Raw genomic sequence first — 24,560 nt, 5'->3', positions numbered from 1 at the left:
CTGGCAGTCTTTTTTTCTGGGTGCTACTGCCACAGAAGAAACTACTGCCTTAGATGCAACTGAAGCCAACACTGCTGCTGACTCCCAAAGATGGCCTGGAGACTATGCCCCCACGCTGCAGTTGTAGCTGCCAGTGCAGCCACTGCTACTGCTGACCTGCTGCCTGCTGCCAACAACCACTGCCACTACCGCTGCTACCACAGCCTAGAGGACTGCTTTGGAGGAGACTCCAGGTTTGGTTGCACATGGCTGCACCCATGTTGGGGACACCAGCCAGGCCCTGGGGCCTGGGTGCCAGCAGGTTTACCACCACAAGAGCCTCTGTCTGGGGACTCCAGCTGGTACCTGCAGGTCCAGTGTAGGGGTGCCTGCAGGTTTAAAGGAGCCTGGAGTCTTCCTACTGAGAGTGCTGGTGGCCATTATTTTGCTGATGCTGCATCTTGGCATTACTCCTTTGCATGAGTTTATCCTGGTGGTCTCTCTGCAAATCAATAAACCAAATTATAAATTTAATAGAGCAGCATTGAGATCTTGGGACTGCAGTATGGCCAATCCTGAAGTATCTAAAGCCCAGATTGGTGGAACAGAGACTTGGGTTTCAAGGCCTGATCTGGGTTTGGTGATCCCCAAAGATATCAGAGACAGGGCTGAGAAACTGTTGAACACTGACAGAGACAGTTTTACTTTCCAGCAAGACTAATTTTATTTTATGTTATTTTCTGATTCACTAACCTTTCTACCATATTTGTAACAGAATGTTTTTTTATGCATCAGTGTGTGGAGAACAATGATATATGATTGGGGTTTTGCATTTTTGATGTATTCTTATGTCTTTAATTATTTCTCTTTGTTCATATTCTTCCCCTCTCTTGCCTATTTTCTTTCCAACTTTTCTCCAACCATCAGCCAATCTCTGTCAGCTACTCTTCCACTCTTCCTGTGAAATTTTACTTTTAGCTTCTATCTTCCTCTTTCATAAATACTGCATAGTACACTACCTCTGTTCTCTCATTCACCATTTAAATCATAAATCATTTTAATAAATATTCTGCTATACTATAGATAGTTATTGAACTCATCATTTTGGTTCAATGTGAGAAAGAAGAAGATGCCTTAGTGGGAGCTATTAGGTTTAAGGCTATATGTTGTGTTCATTGGGTGCAAAGTGCTGGAAACCTCAGGGACACTATATAGCTACAGGATAGAATGAATCCTGCCTTAGATCCTTACTTTTAGATGGGAAAACACACTAAAAACATGAAAAAACAAGGGACTAAAGCATCCCAAAGAAACCAAGATGCCCCAACAATAGAAGCCACTGATAACACAGTAGAAGAAATGTCCAATAAGGAGCTCCAATTGTATATAGTTAAACTGATATGTGAAGTAAAGGATAGTATAAAGAGAGAAATCAAAGAAAAATATAAGAAGTGAAAGACCAATAAAGAGGTAGAGATAATGGGGGGGGAGCAGAAATCCTCAGTAAACCAAATTATAAATTCAATAGAAAGCATCACCAACAGATTAGACCAGTTGGAAGACAGAACCCCAGACAATGAAGCCAAATATACATGAAGATATGGAAGTGAAGAAAGTAAATGTTCAGCAAATTATAGGACAAAATAAGATCTTGCTGTATATCAAATAGAATTTTCCTTAGAAAAAATGTGGTTGGGAATAATAATCAAAAACAGACTCTGAGATGTATGAAAATCATAATTTAAGCAAGATCAATAAAAATAAGTCTTCAATTAGGCATATTATAGATTTAAGAATACTAGGGGGCTGGGGTTGTGGCTCAGTGGTAGAACACTTGCCTAGCATGTGTGAGGCACTTGGTTTGATCCTCAGCACCACATATAAATGAAATGAATAAAATAAAGGTCCATCAGTGTCTAAAAAATATTTATAAAAAGAGATTTTTAAAAAGAATACTAGGAACAAGACAATTTACAACAATTGGAAGAATAATATATTTATAAAAACAAATCATAAATGTATTATTTATTATTCAATACCAGTAGTAGAAACCAGAATAAATACTATTGTATCTTTAAACTGTGCCAAAGTAATCAAAGTAGAATTTGATTCCCAGCTAACCGATCATCAAGGGTGTCTGAAATACAAACATGCTTACATGAATACATAGGGCATACACTGAAAGGCTTGATTTCATAAGTAATGAGTAACTGCTAGGGTATGTTAAAACAAGGTAAAGTCTTATTTTAAAATTGATATGTGTGTGTTCAAAGAAAACTCAAAAAGATAGATCTATAATACTATAATAACATTCACACAGTAAAAGTTTGGAGGATTAAAACCTTTTAAAGTTGTTCAGTTACTGGGAAAAAAAGAGGTGCTGGATAAATTTATTCTTAACATTTTATTTCCATAATTCAGTTGTGTGAAACCACAATAGGAAATAAAACATATCAATAGAAGGGAAGAAATGAAGTAACATTAAGGAAGGGTAGAAACATTGATCAATAGAGTAGCATGCAGGGAAGGACTATTTGAAAAAGCTAATGTATAATAAAGTCTTACCTAGGATTGTACACAGCCTCTTCAGTTACTGCCATTTGCATCATGCATCCAGGACTTTGAACTCTCCTTCTGCCAAGTGTTAACTGGGTGAATTCTCTGAATCTCAGTTTCTTCTATAAAATGAGAATAATACTACTTATCTTAAAAGTTTGTTTTCAGAACCTGCAATGAAAGTAGGGCTTTACCATAATCCCTTACTTTGCATCCTTGGCTTATAGTTTTAACACCACTTCTTTTTTTTTCCCTTTTTCTTTTTTTGTAATTCTTAGTGAAACAGCATTTAACATTACCACTCAAATTCTGTGTCAAAATACATTTTTAAACTACTAGCATATTAGAATTTTGTTATCTATGACTTCCTTTATTTTGCCAGATCCTTTCTGCCAGGATTGGCAATGCCTAGCTCATCTTGCAGATTGGCAATGCAAAATAGGCTGCATGGGATTCAGAATGAAGTGAGTGGAATAGACAAGTGATAATTTACCTTTCCTACCATGTCCTCTTATTCCCTATTTTTCTGCCTCCATTGATAGTACATATTTTGAATCTTCTGAAGTTCACATTCTCCATATATTTGGTGTTTCGACAAATGGAAATAGGATGATCACTCCAAAAAGTATTTAGACTCAAACACAATTCACATTACACATTGGTAAAATAAGTTGCTTCCTCTTAAGTCTATGGATCACTGTAGTTTTAATGACTTACAATTCAACATAACTCTACCAATGCCCTAAACTTTAATTTTCAATGCATTCAATGAACTAATAATGTATCTGATAAGGGGTTAAGTGCAAAAATTGTTTTCCTGATGCATATACACCTGAAATTTTATCCATCCACTTGTTTTTATATTTTCATCTCCTCCTCCATATCGTATACTTCCTGACATAAGGAATACACACTTTTTGGATTACAAAATTTTCACAGAGGAAGTTGCAAGGATGATGGCCTTTAACCTATAAAATCTTGGCAAAATATAATTAAGAAGTACCAATGTTTCAAAATGAATAAATCATGAAGAAAATTCAGCAAAAGGATAACTATTATTTAATTTTCAGTTGCTTTTAGGACACCATTAGAAACTGCACAAATATAGGGCCTGCTATTTTTTTAAGGCCACAACAGCTAGCCAAAGTGGAATCCCTTCCTGGGATGCACAGTGCCAGTGGGATTCATTGCTGGTGAAAAAGCATCATCTCATGATTTTTGTCTTTCCTTCCTTCCAACTGAAAATTTAATCATGATACTGAAAAAACAGAAGGCATGGAGAGAAGGAAGGGAGTTACAAAAGCAAGAATACATATCACACACTACAGTGCTGCTATTTGAAAAGAGTCACATAGATTTGTGCATCAGATAGCCCTGAAGATGACAGTGGCCTTGTCCAAATCAGTGTATTGCATTCCTAAACTACATTTCAGATAGAATAATGACCTGGCTGACATCAATGTCCTGCAAAAGGTGCCAGATGAGCTGAGCCTAGCCAGAGCTGAACTGGAGATGCTGACTGAGAACCTGACAGAAGAGTTGGCCTATCTGAAGTAGAATCAATCATGAGGAGGCCAAAATTTGATTTTTATTCCTCCCAGACCTCAAAATTAAAACATCAGGTTTGCAAATCTGGAGTTAAAACACGACCTGTGTAAGTGGCCATTTGTTTTGGATGTGCCCGTGCAAGTACATTGCTGCTACTGCTGTTTATAATGGTTCTTACTAAGGTTTAATTAATCAGAGACACATTCTGATTTTGTCATTTTCATTATAAGTAATAAATTAGGTAATAAGAATTTTAACTCTCTTGATTTAGTGATTGTGAATATATATATATATATATATATATGTATTATTTCAAAAGTTAGAAAATAAAGAAGTCTACCAATAACATAAAATGCTATCTGTGCCACACATGGCACTCTGATGGACCGCCATGTATACCAGTGACTGGTGTAGAGAATAGACACTAGCAGTAAGTTTTTACTCAATTTTCAGTGATTCTACCAATTCTCCAGGATTAGATACTTCTTGCAGCCCTTGACTTAACAGCTGTAGATGAAATCTCTCTAGCAACTTGCATACCAAGCCTCCCCTTCCTGTACAGACAGGACAGTGGATTCTCTAGAAGGAGGGTTAACCAATCTTTCTGGCCCTTAGACAGAGCATATAGAGTCCATGGTCACTTCAATATCCTGTGAAAATATCTTTAGTAGTTATTTTGTTGTTGTTGTTGTTGTTGTTGTTGTTTGATTTAGTGTGCCCAAGAACATTTACTTTTATTTGTTTTAATTAGTTGTATGTGAAAGTGGAATTCATTTTGACACATCATACTTAAATGGAGTACAAATTCTCATTCTTCTGGTTGTGCATGATATAGAGTTATTCTGGTCATGTAATTATATTGTAATGGGCCAGGCTATATGGATAATAACCAATCAGACTCCATTTTGCCCTGAGACTCCACATCATGTAAGAAATGCTTCTCCCAGGGAAATCTTCACCTCTACCCATCAACAGTTGCTTAGCATAGCATGTTTGGCAACACAAAATGGCAATTCTTATACAATGTAAAAGTGTTTTATTTTTGGTTCCCATTTTTCTTGGACAGTGTGTTCTGTCAAAGATTGATTATCTAGGTATTAGTAACCATTCTTTACCATGTACATGACATTTTTGTCCATGCTGGGTGAACAAACAACAACAACAAGTAACATTGTCTTTAAAGTTACCAATGCAGTTTTGTTTCTAGGTCATCAAACAGTTGTTGAAAAAATGTGAATGTCTATAAAATGTCTACTATCCATTGTTTCTAGGATTTTTTCCTCAATTGAAAAAAAACTGATACTGTTCAGTGCACTTCTCTGATATCTTTGATTTTAAAAATAAGTAAATTTTATTTAACATATATAGAATTAATTTTAAATAAGTTTGTTAGAGACATCTAATTGGCTTACAAAGTTAAAATGTTAACTGCTAAATATAACATCAAGTACTCTTGACTCCTTAATTATATAGGGTAACATACTTAAACATTAAATGTGTTTTCCTAAATTGATAAATAAAAGAATTTAAAATTACATGGTGTCACTAAAAATGTGTTTTTCATTCTGCTTATGATTTTAGATCTCATGACATTTGTTTATGGTTTTGAATTATACAAACAGCCACTTATTCTTTAATGTGGTTTTGGACTACAAAAAGTGTCCTCACACCCTGGGTGGGGGTTGAAGGGTATAGACTTGCAGCCTACCTATCCCTTGGATGGTGGATCTGGACTACCAGCTGGTGAATAAAGTTTCCATCTCGTGCGTTAAAATCAACTCAGTAATTTATTGCAATGTCACCTTTACAATATATGCACATAGAGTAATAATTTGCAATTCATTCTGCTCTTCTTCCTCCCTTCATACCCCTTTCCCCTTTCACTCCCCTTTGTCTAATGCAAAGTATCTCTATTTTTTTCTTAACTCCACTTCCTGATTGTGCATTAGCCTCCACATATCAGAGAAAAACATTAGGCATTTTGTTCTTTGGGATTGGCTTACTTCACTTAGCAAAATATTCTCTAGCTTCATCCATTTACTGATAAACGCCATAATTTCATTCTTCAAGGATGAGTAATATTCCATTACGTATATGTATTACATTATCTTTATTAATTCATCTCTTGAACAGTACCTAGTTTGGTTCCATAGTTTGTAACTGCTTTGCAAATATAACCTCATGACATCTTCACCTCATCATTGTTGAGAAGGTTCATTTACTAGGCCCATTTGCTGGATGAGAAAACGGAATCTCAGGGAATTCCACCTAATTATTCAGAGATATTTTGTAAAGCAGAAATACAAATCTAGTTCCATCAGCATCCCCAATGCATTCTACTTCTACACAGTTCATGGCTGACCTTATCTTACCCAAATCTTACCCACAATCCATCCTGAGCAGGTCCCAGAAGGAAATCAGGCTGGCTCTTCCCAGAGCCCTCTGGACAGAGGTTGGCCTCCTCCACTTTTAGTGTTATTTTTTCTCTGATTGCCTGGCTCCTCTCCAGGCTCTTCAAGCTGTCCTCTCCCATCTTTGTTGTTCAGTGACATCACCTGTCATTCATGTTTTTATAGACCTCTGAGGAAGAGAAAATCCACATGGATTTCAGAATGGATCAAGATGTAAACGACTGGTCATAATTGGACACCCTAAAAGGGGATGGTATTGATGGCACAGGGGTATAAATCTCATGATGGGCCAGAAAACTCATTTACAGAGCAGCCAAAGGTTTATGTAGATCCATAAAATGGCCACAAACAACCTGAACATCTAGGTAGTAACTCATCTGGAGTAGTCATAACCTCTTTCTGCTGGAGAAATATCAGTGGCTTCTTTTGGAATTGAATTAGGTGTGAAAAATAGCTCCTATGCCATTTGGCTAGAAAAAATGATAATGATGATGAAGGTGATAATGCAATAGCTTATATTCATAGACCACTTTGCATACATTATTTCATTGAATATTCACAAAGTCCTTTCACTGACTGTCCTAGTCAGTTCTAGCTGCTACAACTAAATACTCAAAGCTTAAGAAACATTTATTTCTCCCCATTTGGGAGGGTGGGAAGTTCATGGTCAAGGTACTGATAGATTGAACTCATGGAAAGAGCCCTCTTTTTGCTCATAGCTGGCTGCTTCTCACTGTATTCTCACTTGGTGGAGAGCAAGTAAGCCCTGGTCTCTTTTTCAAACTCTGAGAACACTAATCTCATCTTGGGAGACATGCCCCCCCGGCCTATCGAAATCTGATTACCTCCCAATGGCCCCACTTCTCATGCCATCACATTGGCATTAGGGCTTCAACATAAATTTGGAGGAGACACAAACATTCAGTAGGGAATGCACTGTGGAGTCCTGGGCATATTCTGTATCTTCTCTGTGCTTCTGCTGCCTCATAAAGAAAAAGGATGGTAATAACTCCTGATCAGTGTGTGTGTGTGTGTATGATTACATTGAATTAAAAACAGGGGATTAGATGATATATGCAAGTAATCCTCGATTTAAAAAAATGAATATACAAACACAGGTGTCAAAATAAAAGCTGAAACCAAGTTTAAGAAAAAATTTCAGTGTGGGAATAGAACATTTTATCCTCTTCCTGGGAAATATTGAGTTTTTTCCTGATGATATCAACTTTTTAGGAGATCTAATACATATTTATGAAATTTAACATGATAATTTAGAAACAATTATATATGCTTATATTATACATGTATTACTTTATTCTGATTCCACATTTAGAAATCAATTTTTAAATAAAACTCATCATAGTCCTCTCTAACATTGGTGTTTTTTTTTTTTTACCCTCTCCAAAACAAATTTGGAGTCTTAAAGGCAGTTTCCAGGACTTGGGTTCTGTTCCCTCTAAGGCGAAGGAAAGACGGGTCCTTGTGAATCAGGATGATCTTGACAAACCACAGTGAGGCCTTCATGTGGCTTAGTATATTTGCAAGTTCATCCTACAGGTGAATGTTTGTGACCACCACAATGTGTATTCCTTTTAAATGACTGAACAACACTTGTACACAACACTATCCATAGACTCAAACCCAAGGCCACATTCCAAGGAATCCTAGCAATCTGTACTTTCTATCTGATCTACCCCAAGCATGAATTGCTGATTTAATAAGAAATAAAAGAAGCAATAAAGATTGTGTTTACCTTTGTTAGTAGAAAATAAAGGGTTTGGCCAACCTCAGACTCCAGGACCACTCAGGTGTGGCCCACATTTGGTCACCCTGTCCATCAATGTAGTCAGTACCCTGACTCCAGAGGCAGGCATGATCTAGGAGGGTGTCCATTTTTTCTCCCTATGCAGCAGGAAATGGTGACTGAAAGAGGAAACTGAGAATTTCCCAGCCTGTAAGCCTGGGGGAGGCCTATGGTGGGGGACATAAACCCATCTTAAAGCCATTTTCTCAAAAGCACTATGATTTCATGACACTCAGGAAGTGAAGGAGCTTCTGATTCTGGCCACTCCAGAGGAAAGTTCAAGATAAGTGCCAATTGAGCTGTGTGGCATGAGGAAGGACCTATACACTGAGCCCCAGGACCATGTTCTTGGCAACCCAGCTCCAACTTTGTCACCCACTGCAAGTCTGTGCTGCACTGGCCCATCTGGTGATTCATTACTTCCAGGACCCTGATTCCCAATGCAGCCTACTGGGCAGCACCTCGAACTGGGTTCAGAAGGATGCAATGCCAGGAATTATCCCACCAGGAGAGATGAGCACTGCCACAACTTTACCCAGTGGCCTTCACTGATTACTGCAGGTCCAGTGGACCCAGAAAAGGCCATTGGCAATGGAAGGGGCCCAAGGAGCACCCACTTGGGACAACAGTCCCAGGTGAGGCTCCCTCCAACCTCACTCCTCCAGGTCCCCACTCACTGATATTTTGCCCAGTTCAGAAGCAAGCTCAGAACTCCACCAATGAGGAGGTGGGACAGTTCTTAATAGCTGAGCATGGAGGAGCATGCAGGGCTACTTAGTGGGTTATGGGAAGCTTGAACTTGAAATCTCACAGCTAACTCTGGTAAGGTGCCCTTCCATCCAGAAAAAGCCAAAACCTATGACAACTGGAACCTCCAAAGAGTGAATGCTGAGTGGGTCTCTGGGTCTGTAGGGTGTCTCTGTTGGATTGGACTGGTGAAAGGTAACATATCTTATACTGTAGGAACAGTAGGAGGCATAGTATTGTCCCCAGAACAGCTAAGCAATGAAGACAGTCAAAAAAATGGAGAGCTGGGGTTGTGACTCAATTGCAAAGTGCTTGCCTAGCACTTGGGAGGCACTGGGTTGAATTCTCAGTACTGTACAGAAATGAATAAAGGCCTGTTGACAACTAAAAAAATAAATTTAGAAATTGGAGAATCTTCATAACCAAAATTTAAAGAAAGCAACCCAAATATGAATAAAACTCAATTTTGTGAGCACACAGCTGGGTTTTTCTGGTTTCCACACAAAGAGAAAGGACTGTGCACAGAGGGTAGCATTCCCTCCCAGCCTGACTGCTGAACCCCTCAGCCAGACTCTGGGGGATGCCTTAAATGCATTCTCAGCAGCTGTTCCATCCACTGTTCCCAGAGGAAGTGCAGGAAGACACACAGGCCATGATCCCAAAGCTGCCACCATCTGCAAATGCTGCTCAGCCAAGAAACTTGCCCCCCAGCAGTTCCCCTTCTGACTGGCCAGGCCCAGGCAGGACAGAAGACAGAACTCTGACAGCTCAGGGGCGGGGCATGGGCTGAGGAATTCTTGCCATTGCAAGAGCTCCTGGCTGTCAAACTAAGTCCCGCCCACCCCCACCAGAGCAAGGCTAGATACAAATACTAGCTCACACCTACAAGGGAGGACAAGGTGTCCTTGCCCAGCCCCAGCAAGCGAGATCCTGGAGATGCCACCACCACTTGTTCACCTGCTGGTGCACCGAGATCCTGGAGATGCTACCACCACTTGCTCACCTGCTGGTGCACCGCCTATCTAATGACATTTCTTTCCCCTTTAGAGGCCCAGGGAGGCTACCCACCTGCTCCAAGCTTGTATGAATGGGGGAGCGCTTATATTGGGGCCATGCCACTGCTCGCCTTTTCAGAGAAGAGCACTCCTGAAGAGGCACCAACCTGTCCCTGTACCGGAGGTGCAGGTACTGCCAACCAAACACTCGCTCATCACCCTAGACCGCACATTCTCCAAGCCCCAAGAGCTACCCACAACCCGCAGCAAGAGCCTGCTCAGCCCTCTGACTGCACCCACGTCCATTGGAGTTTCAGCCTATCTGTGTTGCCATCCTGGCTGCCTCTGGGGAGGGGCAGGGTCGTTGCACCAGTCTGAGGGGAGAGATCCCTGGCCTTGCCATAGCTGCCACCCCTCAAACCCAGCATCTACAACCCTTCCGAGATGATCCTGAAACCTCACTGGGTCAGGAGGTGGACCAGCGGGATCTGAATCACATCCCAGTGTCAGCACTCAACAGTCCCCTAGGACCCACGCATGCACCAGGCACGCAGTTCCCTTGCCTATTTCTTCCGCATCTGGTGCAAGACTTCTGCACGTGCAGGCAGACTTTGCACGTGCATGCAGACTTTGCACGTGCATGCAGACTTTGCACATGCAAGCGGAATTTGCATGCACGCGGAATTTGCATGCACGCGGAATTTGCACGCGGGCGTCCGTTGCTGGCGCAAGCCTGCCTCTTGCCCAGTATTGACGGTTTTCCTCACGCGCTCCGTGTTCTCCACTCATTCCTTCCTCAGCTGCGGCGCTGGCAACAGGTCTAACAGGTCTGACAGCCGTTTCGCCTGAAGCTGCTGAGCAGCCGAAGAAGGCCTTCTGCGACTGCGACGGACGCTAGACTTACCCACTAGCGCCTTCGCTAACACTGCCATGGAGACTTCCCACAGCAAGTGTTGTCCCTCACCCCTGCCCCCGGCGCTGAGGGGCAGAGACCTGCCAGAAGGGTCCCACAGGCAGCCCGGTCATGGGCCCCGCCCACTTCCCTATACTGGTTGGCGACTAAGGGCTTCCTGGGCTGGTGGCACCACTGGCAGGTCATCTTGCTGCCATCCTGCAACTGCTCCTCAGCGGTTGCGAGAAGTGCCTGCTGGGTGCTTTTCCAGGGTCCTGCGGACCCTTCGATCTTTTCTCGGAGACTTGGCTATTGCCTCCTCCCTCCGCATGCCAGGTCTCCTGAGGAGGACACTGCTGTCAACTGGAGCTTTCATGAATTCCTGCATCCCAGGCCGCAGACTCAGACAGCCGCCTTGTAGGGTGCAGGGGCAGGAAGTGGCTCCTTGCCAGCTTCCAGCACCCCAAGAACCCTGCCCAGGGAGGACTGTGATCACAGCCCCTGGAGACAGTGGCCCAGTGGTGGCTGAGCAAGCAGAGCACCCTGTAGAGAGAGAACATCAGAGGGGGCACCCTCAGGTCACTGGAAGAGCATCTGCTTTTAGGCCCCTGGGGGCCCATAGCTGTGTGCCCAGGCCTGGGCCTCTGTGGAGAAACCTCTGCAGCCAGAGCTCCCAAGACAGAGCTGAGAGCTCCCGGGCCATCTGCATGAGCTCCTGCCCCAAAAGAAACCCCATCAGCAGCTCCTACAGCTCCACGCGAGGTCTCGGAGCCCTGAAGAGGAGGGCTCCAGACCCATCCAACGGGGAGCCGCCCCTGGGATGTTCTTCATCCCCAGGGATTCCCCCAAAGAAGGTGCAGGGTGAGAAGGTGGCAGAAGGGAGGGCGGGACTCCCATTGCCCAAGAAGAAGTCCTCACCCACAGGAGACACCAGTAGGCCACGGAAACGCAAGTTTCCTCTCCTGCAATGCCGCCGACGGGAACCTCTGAAGCTGCCACCACCTCTATTACTGGCCTGTCCAGTGACTGCTGAGGACCTAGACAGGGAGAAGAAGAAAGCTCTGCAGCGCATCAACCGTCATCTGATGGGTGAGACCCAGGCCATTGGGAACAGCTGTGCCATGGCCCCACAAGCCCACGGGGGGGTCCCCTCTCCACTGGGAGGGGCCAGGCCTCTGCCATCAGTGGGCCTCAGCCAGACCTTTCCCCATCCCCCCAGCAGCACAACCATAGTGGCCCACACCCCAGTGTGGGTCAGCTCTGCTGTCTCTTCCCAGAGCCATCCTCCCATCACCAATCCTACAGGACAGCTCTCCCCCAGCCTGCCAACTGCTGCTTTGGCCCTTCCGCCCAGGCCCTCTCTCAGCACATTGGCAGGCTTGGCTGCACAGCCAGTGGCCCCCTTTGGGGTCACACCCGTGAACACCACTCTGCCTTCACAGCCCCCACATCTGGGGCCTCCCTCCACCTTGGGTAGGAGTTTCCAGCGCTCTCACCAGGGCCCAAAGCCCTACTGTACTCACAGGCCCTCACCTGTAGCAAGCTCCAGCTCTCCAGCTCCAAGGGTGCGAGGACACATTCCACAGGGTAAGCAGCCTCTCACCCCTGGAGCCACAGTCCCACCAAGTTCTGGGGTTCCTGGTGGGATGAAGCCTGGAGCCCCTAGCTTTGTCAGCTGTCATCAGCTTGGACACGTGGGAGCTCCAGGTCCAGGGGCAGCTCCGATGCCACCCTTGACTGTGGGCCCAACAACTTTGGGCAGCCTAAACTACTCAATCCCTGGGTCTGACAAACAGAGAAACTCCACTGTGGGTCCTCGTGGCAGCACCCAGACACATTCAGTGTCCTCAAAGGCAGCTGGGAGGAGAGACTTGTCCTTGGGTCAGACATCATGCAAGAAAATATCAAGCTCAGAAAGTAGAGAAACCCCCAAAACTAGAGAGCACCGTCGGGCAAGTTTGGGAAATGATACCTACACTGCCCCTAGCCAGAGCACCACCATGGCACCCAGAAAACACACAGAAAAGGGTAAAAAAGGGCAGGGAAAGAGTGGAGTTCCTACCCCAAGTGCCATTCCTCAAAGTCTGCCCATCCAGAAACACCAAAGCTCACCTCAAAGGACAAGTACTACAAAGGGTATTTCTAGTTGCCCTTCAGTCCCTGGGACATCAAGGAGATCAGAGAGCCCAGACTTGCTTCCTGAGCTCATGTCAGCCTTTGGGGCCTGGTATAGCTCCTCCCAAAGAGGAGAAACCCCAAGCAACAGGCAGCAACAAGGAGCAATGTTGGAAAAGAACACCTCCAGTGCCCCTAGCCAGAGCACCACCATGGCACCCAGAAAACACACAGAAAAGGGTAAAAAAGGGCAAGGAAAGAGTGGAGTTCCTACCCCGAGTGCCATTCCTCAAAGCCTGCCCACCCAGAAACATCAAAGCTTACCTCAGGGGACAAGCACTCCCACTGAAAAGGGTATCTCTAGTTTGCCTTCAGTCCCTGGGACATCAAGGAGATCAGAGAGCCCAGACTTGCTTCCTGAGCTCATGTCAGCCTTTGGGGCCTGGTGTAGCTCCTCCCAAAGAGGAGAAACCCCAAGCACCAGGCAGCAACATGGAGCAAGTTTGGAACAGAACCTCTCCAGTGCCCCTAGCCAGAGCACCACCATGGCACCCAAAAAGCACACAAAAGAGGGTAAAAAAGAGCAAGGAAAGAGTGGAGTTCCTACCCCGAGTGCCATCCCTCAAAGCCTGCCCACCCAGAAACACCTAAGCTCACCTCAGGGGACAAGTACTACCACTGAAAAGGGTATCTCTAGTCTCCCTATGGCCCCTGTGACATCAAGGAGATCCGAGAGCCCAGACTTGCTCCCTGAAATGATGTCAGCCTTTGGGGCCTGGTGTAGCTCCTCCCAAAGAGGAGAATCCCCAAGCAACAGGCAGCAACATGGGGCAAGGTTGGAACGGAAAACCTCCAATGCCCCTAGCCAGAGTACCACCATGGCACCCAGGAAAAACACAAAAGAGGGTAAAAAGGGGCAAGAAAACAGTAGAATTTCTACCCTGAGTGCCATCCCTCACAGCCTGCTCACCCAGAAACACCAAAACTCACCTCAGGAGACAAGCACTACAAAGGGTATCTCTAGTTTCTCTTTGGTCCCAATGACATCAAGAGGATCAGGGAGCCAAGACTTGCTCCCTGAACTCATTACAGCTTTTGGGGCCTTGTGTATCTCCTCCCAAAGAGGAAGTACCCCAAGCAACAGGCAGCAACATGGGGCACAGAACACCTCCAGTGCCCCTAGCCAGAGTACCACCGTGGCACTGGGGAAACACACAGAAAAGGGAACAAAGGGGCAAGGAAACACTCATGTTCCTACCCTGACTGCCATCCCTCAAAGCCTGCCCACCCAGAAACACCTAAGCTCACCTTGCGGGACAAGCAGCGCAGCCAGTAAGGGTACCTCTAGTTACCCTTTGGTCCCAATGACATCAAGAGGATCTGGAAGACATAACATGCTCCCAGACCTCATTATAGCTTTTGAGGCCTTGTGTATCTCCTCCAAAAGAGAAGGTACCCCAAGCAACAGGCAGCAACATGGGGCACAGTTAGAACACAACACCTCCTGTGCCCCTAGCCAGAGCACCACCATGGGGACCAAGGGACAGAAAGCAAGACACACACCAGGGAAAGCAACCTCTGGTGTGGCCACAGTTACTGCCATCCCCCAAAATCTGCCCACACAGAAAGGCTTAAGCTCTCCTGGGGGAACCAGCACCACATCCTCAAAATCAACCTCTACTTTGACATCCACCCATAACCCATCAATGAGCCCTGGGAGCCCAGACTGGCTCCCAGATCTGATCTCTGCTTTTGAAGCCATGGTCATCAGCCCACGTGGAGAAACAAGAAGCGTGACAAAGCCCTAAGAACACACTTGGGCTTTAACACCTTCAGCCCCCCTACCCAGATAGGATGATACTAACTTCTTTAAGGACTGACACTGCCTAGATCCCAACAGTCCTCCACTGCCCTCAGCTGGGCCTCAGCTGGCCCTGCCTCCACTCCATGGGGCCACTGGGCATCGTATCACCTCCACCATAGGATGGTGAGTCTGGCATGGTGTAACCCTTGAAGACTTGTGAGGGCACTCAATTTGACCAGGGCATCCACCCCAGTGAAGTTCCATGTGTCACTCAGCAGGAGTGAGACTTTTAATATCACAATTTTGAAACTTTTCAAAATAATTGTGAGATTTAGTGAGGTTATATGGGATTTTGTTTCCCCCTTTTTATTTTTAAAATTGTAGGAAAAAGTTGATATAAACTGGACCACCGTTAGCTTTAGAGATTGGCCTAGCACTGTACAAGTATTTAAACAGCAAGAAGTGACAATACATATTTTTATTTGGCCAGGAAAATTAGCAAGAGTGACCTGTGATGCAAGGGAGGATTGTTAAACTCCATGCTGTCGAACTAAAGAGGGCACCACAGCAAAAGGAGGCCTAGATTTTTGTTGTTTTGTTTGTTTTTATGAGTCTTATGATTCTCCTTTGTCTCTACTAATGGGCTAAGCAATAAAAGTATAAACTAGGGCCAGTATAGATACTAAAATACAGAATTACAACTTGTTTGTCTTATAAGTAATCACCTTATTATTATAAATTACCTTCAGTTGTTACATTAAAATTTGTACTTGCATAAGGCTTTATGAGATAATAGTTTTAAAACTTGTAAGGATAATACAATATAAAACTAATAAGAGTAAAAGATTTAATTTCATACTAGTTATAAATTAAGGAATATAACTTTTATAATTTGAAACATTTACCTATTTATATATAGTGTTTTTGTTTACTTTAGGAATATAGTAATCTTTATAACAAAAGCCTGTCTTCTGAATTTAATTTTAAATAAACTTGAATAATTGTCTTAACTTGGAATGATATGAAAGAATTTTAATTTAGGTATGGTGGCCACTTGTTCAATCTTAGGCAAGATGTTTTGATTTTGAAACTAATCTTAATTTTTTACTTGAATATTGTTTTATAAAAAATTATGCATAATTTTTAAATTAATATTAATTAGTGAACGTAATTTATCATTATATATGAAACATGAAACAGACAAGGTAAGAGAGCCTTTAATTCCCTCTTAAGGGAAAGAGGCAAAACATTTTTAAACTTTAAATAAGTTAGGCTCTCTTTGTTGTCTTTTAGAGATATATTTAAGTTGACTTCTCAGGAGAACATAAAATTTTATAACATTTCTCAGTAGTCATCATGAACCATAGAGTGAAGCTGCTTGAAGAGGTATCCCATAGGCTTATACAAGGGTGCAGTTGGCTGAGCGAGGAGGCCAGTGGTGATACCCTGTCTTTCATCCATAATGAGGTGGAAAGGGTGTTTAGGTTTACGAAGAGAGAGAGAGAGTGTAAGAATATGTAAGAGCATTCCTGAGCTTGTAAAAGGAATTGGCTACTAGCTTAGGGGAGGTGAGGGTCCAATTAGGGGTCTCCTTAGTGGCCTTCTATAAGGGGTTGGTAAGAAGTGCAAAGTGGGGAACCCAATGCCTGAAAAAGTCTGCCAGACCCAGGAAAGAGAGGATGTATTACACTGTTTTGGGTGGTTGTAGGTCATGGAGAGCTTGAATTCTGTCTGATGTGAGGCTTTTAGAGGTTAAAGTGAGAAGTGTACCTAAATAATTAACTGAAGAGGTAGTAAGCTGGGCTTTGGCTGGAGAGGCCCAATAGTCCAGGAACCCCAGGAAATTGAGGAGCTGAGCAGTGTGAGTTCACAAGCCTTGAATGATGAACCGCATAGAAGGTCATTCACATATTGTAAGAGTGTGCTGCCCCCTAAGTCACAAGTGGTTAGATCCCATGCCAAGCCTTGCCCAAAGAGATAGGGACTGTCCCTGAAGCCTTGGGGTAGGACTGTCCATGTCAGCTGACGATACCTTCCCATGTGAAGGCAAAGAGCTAATAAGAGTCAGGATGGAGGGACACTATAAAGAAGGCATCTTTAAGATCCAGTGAGTGCTCAAAGGGTAGACATGAGAAAGAAGAGTGTCAGGGTTGGGAACCACCAGGTGGATGGGAATACCTGTCTCATTCATTAGGCGAAGATTCTGGACTAAGTGATAGGCTCCTGAGGGTTTGCATCCTGGCAATATGGGAGTGTTGCAGGGGGATTCAGTAGGAAAGCAGGGTCCCTGGGCAAGTAAGCAGTCTATAATGGGTTTAAATTGCTCCCTATAGGCTTTGGAGATGGGAAAATGGGGACATAAAGGAAGTTTAGTTTGCAGTTTCAGCTAAATATGTACTGGCTGGTGGTGGGAGACTATGACCGGCTTGAAGATGTCCCAGTCCTGGAGATCGACTAGATCAGGGGATGATGGCACAGTAGATACTGTCTGGTTATTAGAGAGGTAAAGATTAGAGGCAGAAGGACATGGGTGGTAGTATTCTCTGGATGTATTTTGGACCGTGGCTCTTAGTAATTTGAGAACATCTCTGCCTAGGAGAGGAATCGAACAGGATGGAATGACTAGAAAAGAGTTTGTGAATGGGTGTCCCTTTGGGGCACAGGTCAGCTGAGCAGTTCAGTTTGGGGAGGAGGGTTTGCCTTCAATCTCCATAACAGAGTTCTTGGAAGAAAACACAGGCCCAGAGTGGGCAGGCAAGACCGAATAGGTAGCCCCTGTGTCCATAAGGATGGTTGTGGACTTAACCACTACCTGAACTGTTATCCTGGGCTCCTTGAGTGTAATGGAGGTCCTCAAGTCTGGGCTTTTTCAGTCTTCTGTGAACCCCAATAGTTTAAGAGAAGATACCACCTAACTGGTCATACTCTGATGTAGAGGCAACAAGGAAGGGCCAACCATGGGGCAGTCACTCTTCAAATGTTCTGTGTGCTTACAGATAGGGCATGGCCTGGAAGGAGGGTGTGGCTTTGGGCATTGGTGATTTCAGTGACCTTTGCATCCACATTTGAAGCAAGTACCTGGTGTAGAGGAATGATGGAACCTCCATGGAGCTCTTGCTTGAGCTGTAGGCCTCAGGGCTCTGGTAAGGCCTGGGTTTGAAGTGTTACCTTTTTCTGTAATTGAGCCTACCTCGCTAGTTCAGCTGACTCCTCCTTGACATTATAAACTTTAAAGGCCATTTTCACCAGATATTGGATAGGGTTCTGAGGGCCCTCCTCAGCTTGTTTGAGCTTTTTTTCTGATATCATAGGTTGACTGAGTCTGCTAGATGTGGGCTCACTCATGGAGGTAAGGATGGAGGACAGAACAACAGATATGTCATGCCAGATAAGATCATAAGTCTGGGAGAGGTATTGGCATTTTGAAATATAAGTAGAAATGTCAGCAGAGAAGGACCCAAGGTGCTCTTCAATCTGGGAAAGATCTTGAAGTGAGAATGGGACATGTACTTGGACAATCCCTTCAGCATGAGCCACTTCCCTGAAGGGACAAAGGAACTTTGGGTTATCTGGTAAGAGGGTCTGGTGGGAGTGGGTGTGGGCACTGACAGGAGAAAAGAGGGGTGAGTGGGTGGAAGTAATCACGGCTTCAGGAGAGGAGTAAGGAGGGGGGTGAGTGGGATGGAGGGGGAGGGGAAAGGTTGTGTCAGTAGAAGAGGTGGGCAGAGGAGCCTTGGCTGCAGGAGAAGAGGGAGTTGTATGGATGGAGGGAGGAGGAGCTGTGGTGGCAGGAGGAGGGGTGGAGGGGTAAGAGGGGTGGCAGGAGCAGATTGGTGTGTATTGGGAGGGGGAAGACAGGTAAGGTAGGGCTGAGAGCAGCTCGGGTGGTTCTGAGGATGTGGAAAGAGAGGTTGAAGAACAATGGGAAGGAGTTTGGGATTTTCCTAGCAAGGAAGACTGGATCAGGAGAACAGATAGAACAGAGAGGAGGACAGAGCAGAGAGGAGAGGGAAGGACAGGATCATATCTCAAAAAGCCTGAATGTTTTTGCCCATTTTCCTGTCCAGCAAAAAAATTGTCCAATTCAGTGAGGGTTTCAAATCAAAGTTCCTTCTGGCAGTCATTGTGACTCATTGATTAAGTCTGGTTCTTTTTCAAACATTCTCTCTCTGGGTTCATGTTCTGCCTTAAACCCCTTCAATCTTTCAGCTGAATTCTCTCAGATTCCATTGATATTTTTAAAAGATTAATGTTTTGCTTAGTTTGTCTGGCAAATTCAAATATTTGGCATCAGTGCCAAGAAAGTTATAGAATGTAGGAGGTGTCAGGTTTCCTTGTATTGTGAAATTTCTTGTATTTGTGCTAAATTTGCCCTGCCGATGAGATGGATGTGTCTCTGCTATTGATTTATTTATTTATATATTTTTAATCTAGGATGGAACCCAGAGGAGCTTAAGCACTGAGCCAGCCACTTTTTTTCATTTTCATTTTGAGAGAAGCTATCACTGATTTGAACAGGGCATCACTATGTTACAGAGGCTGGATTTGAAATTTCAATCCCACTACCTCAGCCTCCCATCTTCTGGGATTAAAGGCAGGCACTGCCATGCCCAGTTGTGTCTCACATTTGTTTTGGATCCATTCTTATCATTTGCCTTCTCCTGGTGCAGTCGGCTAAGGATGGTTTGGTGTGTGGTGTTGCATTTCACTCCAGATGCACTCCATTGCCTCAATTCCTTGTTGCATCTCTAGCTGTGACTAGTGAGGATTGACCCTGGGCATTGAGTTCCACAGCGTGAAGTAATGGAGTTCTCTGTCAAGAGAGTGGGGAGCCTCTGGTGTTCCTGTGGTGTGATGTAGACAGAAGGGTCTGTGGGTCATCCCTCTCTACTTCCTCCTGCAATTGGTAGGGAAGTGCCTACCACTAGAAGAGGTTTTCTTGAGCACTGAAGGACATTGGTTTTGTCCCTTAAAATCTCATTTTAGAACAGATATGTGTATGCAATTATCCAGACAGCTCTTCTGAGGAATTGGAATGCTTATGACAGAAAAAAAGATGTGACTCAGATGCCAATTCTGTGTCCAAAAGAGACTGAAAATGAAAGAGCTGCCAAAAATAGTGGGCCCAATTTGAGGGCCATATTGTTTTGAATATTGGCAATGAACTTCACCTAAATGTCCAAGACTGGTAGAAAATTGAATGGAAAGGGGCTCAGAAGTACCTTGAGGGTTACTATTGGGAGACAGCTTCCCCAGGGCGAGTATAGGTGACTCGTTCAATGTAATTATGTTCTCACCTTTGTCTCCAAAGTAATTCACCAGTTGAGCAAATCTTGAGGAGTTCTTTGGAGACTGTGTGATGCCTGAAGTCTCAATCAACATGGAACACACAAAATATGACTCACACCCTAAAATGTAGGTAGGGAAAGAGCTGGGTAGGCAGATAGGAGACTTGCACTCACCAAGGTCAAGTTTCTCCTAACAGAAAGACGACAGTGGAACAGAATACAAAGACCACAGATGCAAGGCTGAGCTTCAAACAAAGGGTGAGACATCTGTTAAAAAGGGATAAACTTCAACACAGTGTGACCTTAACATGAGGGGAAGAAATGGCACATGAAGTGCACATTGTCCCTGAATGCCTTATCAAGAGTGGGCTGGAGGCTTATTTTCTTAACCCTTAGATTCTTATAAAACCTGAGACAACTGCCACTCATTGGCAACCCTCCCTTGGGACCCCCACCCATGCAGGAGTTCTGCTTTCTTTATATTGTTTTTGTATAATCTGACACTTTGCCCTCACACTTTCACTATTTGTGTCTGTGAAATTCCTTCAGTGGATGAACAAGGCAAAGAATGCAGTCAATTCCATGGTGTGTGTCACAAAATCACTGAAGACTGATTATGTCAGGAAACTAGATTGATAGGGGAAATGATGTTACCTACTGCCCAGCTCCACATCCTGTCTGTCCCCAGAATGGGGCTGCAGTTGAACCCTTATGAGATCATTCAGACCTCACTAAGAAGAATGCATTCTCCATTTTGAAAATATGAAGACAGCACTCAATATTCTTTACAGCTGCCGAAACTAATTCTGACCTCCATGCAGGAATTTCCTTTTTCTAGGACAACACCCTCTCCTCAGGACCCTTCTCATACATTGTAGACAGGAGACTCAATCCTACTTAAGACATAGAAAAGCCAGAGATCAGAAGTGCAACTCATGGATAAGTGGACAGGCCCTCATGAATTTCTCCTAACCACACACTCACACATTTCTAACCCTCCTTCACCACATCTGAAGAGGAAGGACACCACCAGAAGGTGATTGTCCTGCTCATCCTGGGAATCCACAGTCCCTGGTTAGCTGACAACCTCTCTACAAATCTCACATGTCTGTTCAGGAGACAAGCTCCAGATGGAACATACCAAGCTTTCATGTGTTCAATTACTGTTCCTCTTGACCTTCTCTATCCCTCCCTCAATCCAGGTCAGATTCCTTTCCACCTGGTTACAGATTGGGCTCTCAGTTTCTGATCTCCATCATCAGGTAGATGGCTGGGACTTCAGAGAGCTCCCTCTGCTGGACACTGACTAACTTGGAAAATTCAGGCAGCCATTCAAAGTACCTGGCAGCAGTCTCCTAACTGGCTCAGATCAGGGGGGAATGCTGCCATGCTCAACCGAAAATGCCTCCTTCCCCCTTCTAACCAGGAGAGTCCTGAGATGTTAAAAATCAAGGCTGAGAAGAGAAAATATGTCTCTTCTAGAAAGAGAAGGATTTGACACCACTCCAGACAAAGGCAATGGAGTAGGTAATGGAGCCAGATGGCTACTGGCAGGAGAAGCTGAATGGGTGAGAGATCCACCTCATGTATTGGTGCCCTACATGACTTTTGTGGGACTCTCCACCGAGTAGATTGGGCTCCCTAAAGATGTGGAATGCATCCATCACCCCAAAGGAGACCGTGTGCCTTGGCCTATAGAAGCATTCTTGCAAAATAAAGCATCCCCTTTTCTGGCCTATTCAAAATATTTCTTGAGTTGAAGGGATGCTGGCCCCTGATCTCTTGCCCCCACTGTAAGTGCAAAGGGAAGACTCACACTTGCTGTACGAGCTGCCACCTGTCACCCACTTCCTTGGTCTTGAAGGGTCTGAATCATCTGTCACATCCACTAGGGGCCCCACTGCCCACACTTTTCCCTTTCTGAGGTGGCCTTTTCTTTTTGATCCTTTGTGCAGTTTGTGAGTCTTGGGCCAATCACCATCACAAACATCTTAAAAGAGAGTGCAGTCCTGGCATCAGAACACCTGGGCCAGGAAGAACAAGAAAAGAAAACTCACTTTTTTTTGAACCTAGGGAAAAATTAATTCAAGGGTGTAACATATTCTTGAGGCATTGGTGTCATTCTGCTTTGACAGAGGAAGAGTGCTCCCTGAGTACGTCTTCAGACTTTCTGGAATTGGGATGGTAGTAGAGTGTTTTCTGTGTGAACAAAAAACTTAATCACAGTAGAATACACTAAGATGGTTATTCTGCACCTATTTTATAAATTTCATGAGAAAAAATTAAACGGTCATAACTACTACCCAAAGTGGGGGTGGGGGAATGTAGTATCCAGGAGCAGCTCTTGGTTGGGCCATCACCTCTAGGATTCTAGCTCTCCTTTAGCTTGATTTGGATCACTTTACATTTCTACCAGGACACTTAATTTACTGAGAGCCATGTTGCCTGCTCAGAAAGCTGACACCTGTGAAGACTTGTGATGGAGTTTCTTTTAGGGCTTCCTCTGATGTCATCAAACAAATATCTTGTGGCATTTTTTCTATATTAAAGGGTAGGCTAATTGACAAGTCCCCTCTCTCCCCACCCCCAAAAACTAGCAAACAGTGGTTTTATGTGAAATGAGATACCTCTCAGTTTTGAGAGCTGTTCCATTCCCTTAATGACTGGTTGTCTCAGTTGTTGGGGTTAGTATCAAGACTTCCTGGAAATCTTTATCATTTTCCCCATATTTTTACTGATGCAGTATGGCTCAGTTCCCCTACCCCTACCGCTTGCTCCCTTTTCTCTACTCATCTTTCCCACATTCCTTTTCCTTTTTGTTCTTTTTTTTTTTGCATATCAGAGAAAACGTACATCCAATATTTGTGCATCTAAGTTCTTTGGGGATGTTGATGTGTAGGTTTTTTTCCTTGATGTGTCCTTATCTGGTTTGGGTATGTGTGCAATGTTGGCTTTATAAATGTGGAATGTGTTCCATCCCTTTGTATTTCATGGAGTAATTTGAGGAGTTTTGGCATCACTTCTTCTTCAAAGATTTTTGGTAGACCTCAGCTGGGAGTCCATCCAGCCCTGAGTTTTTCTTTGTTAGAGACAGTAATGAAAATCCTTCCATCTCATTACAAGTCATTAGTATGTTTGGGTATTCTTTTGCTCTGGATTCAGTTTTGGGAGATCCTATTTATCTAGAAATGTATTCATTTCTTCTAGGTTTTCCAATGTATTGGAGTACAAGTTTTCAAAATAGTCTCTAATGATCCGCTGGATTTCTGTGATATCTATGGTGATTTCACCTTTTTAATCTCTAATTTTATAAACTTGGCTTTTCTCTGCTTTTTTCTTGGTTATTTTAGCATAGGGGCTTTTCAATCTTGTTTACCTTTTTAAAGAAACAACTGTTTCATTGGTCCTTAGTGTTGTTATGTTTGTTGTCAAGTTCATTAATGTTGGCTCTGATTTTATTTCCTTCCTTCCTTCAGTGTTTGCTCCTCCACCATAGCCTGGCTTTTACACCATTTCCCATTTACACAGTGCACGCTGTGGGCTTCCTCAGTAGAGGGCCCTGAAGTGACACCGCAGGAAGCAGAGGCCTCTTGTGGTTAAGCTACTGCACCATTGCTCTGTGATGCTGGGATGAGTCCATGTGAGGGCAGCGTGGATCAGGTGAGGAGATCCTCAGATCCCGAGGAAGGCTTTGGTCTCCAGGAAAATTTCCCAACACTTTCCAAGCTGATCTTAGGTGATGGTGCCCTCCTAGTGAATGGTCCAACTGTAGTGGGAGGCACCTGGCTCTGAGTTCAGAACTTGGCAGTCCCTGGCTCTACCCATGCCCACCTGAGGTGTAGCACACCAAACACACTGCCCTTACCAGTCACATATTCCCAAGGGTCCCCCATCCCTTTCTGTTCAGAGGACGCTGTGAGAGCCATGGCTGCTGCTCCCTCAGGTAAGGAAGGTCAAGGTGGGCTGGGGAGTGGACAGCCCTGGATGCTCCTACCATGTGGTCACCCATGCCCACCGGCTTGTCCCCTAGAGATGAAGACCTGGCATAAGGCAGAAGATACTGTAGAGTATTGAAGCTGCTGCTGAACTTGAGGAAGAAGGTAGGTGCAGGCCGCACATCTGGGAAGGCACAGCCAACTTGGGTGGGGGCCAATGGTTTCTGGAGGGATGCTCCCTGGTGACAGGAGCTGCCACACTGTAGGCAGGCACACCCAGGATGAGCATCTACCTCTGGAGGCCTGGAGGGGTGACCATGTGTTTAGGGTTCTGGGGCTGGATGTATGGGGTACCTGTGGTGTCTTTAAGCTGTGTGCAGGGGTGGATGCAGTGTGAAGATCCTCCAGGTTGGGGGCATACCTTGAGGTGTCTGGTTGGGACCCCCTGTTGTGCAGGAACAGTTGTGTGGGTCTCAGTGAGGGGGC

Source organism: Urocitellus parryii, chromosome 8, assembly GCF_045843805.1.
Source record: "Urocitellus parryii isolate mUroPar1 chromosome 8, mUroPar1.hap1, whole genome shotgun sequence".
Taxonomy (NCBI): Eukaryota; Metazoa; Chordata; class Mammalia; order Rodentia; family Sciuridae; genus Urocitellus; species Urocitellus parryii.
Note: the sequence above shows the minus strand (reverse complement) of the source record.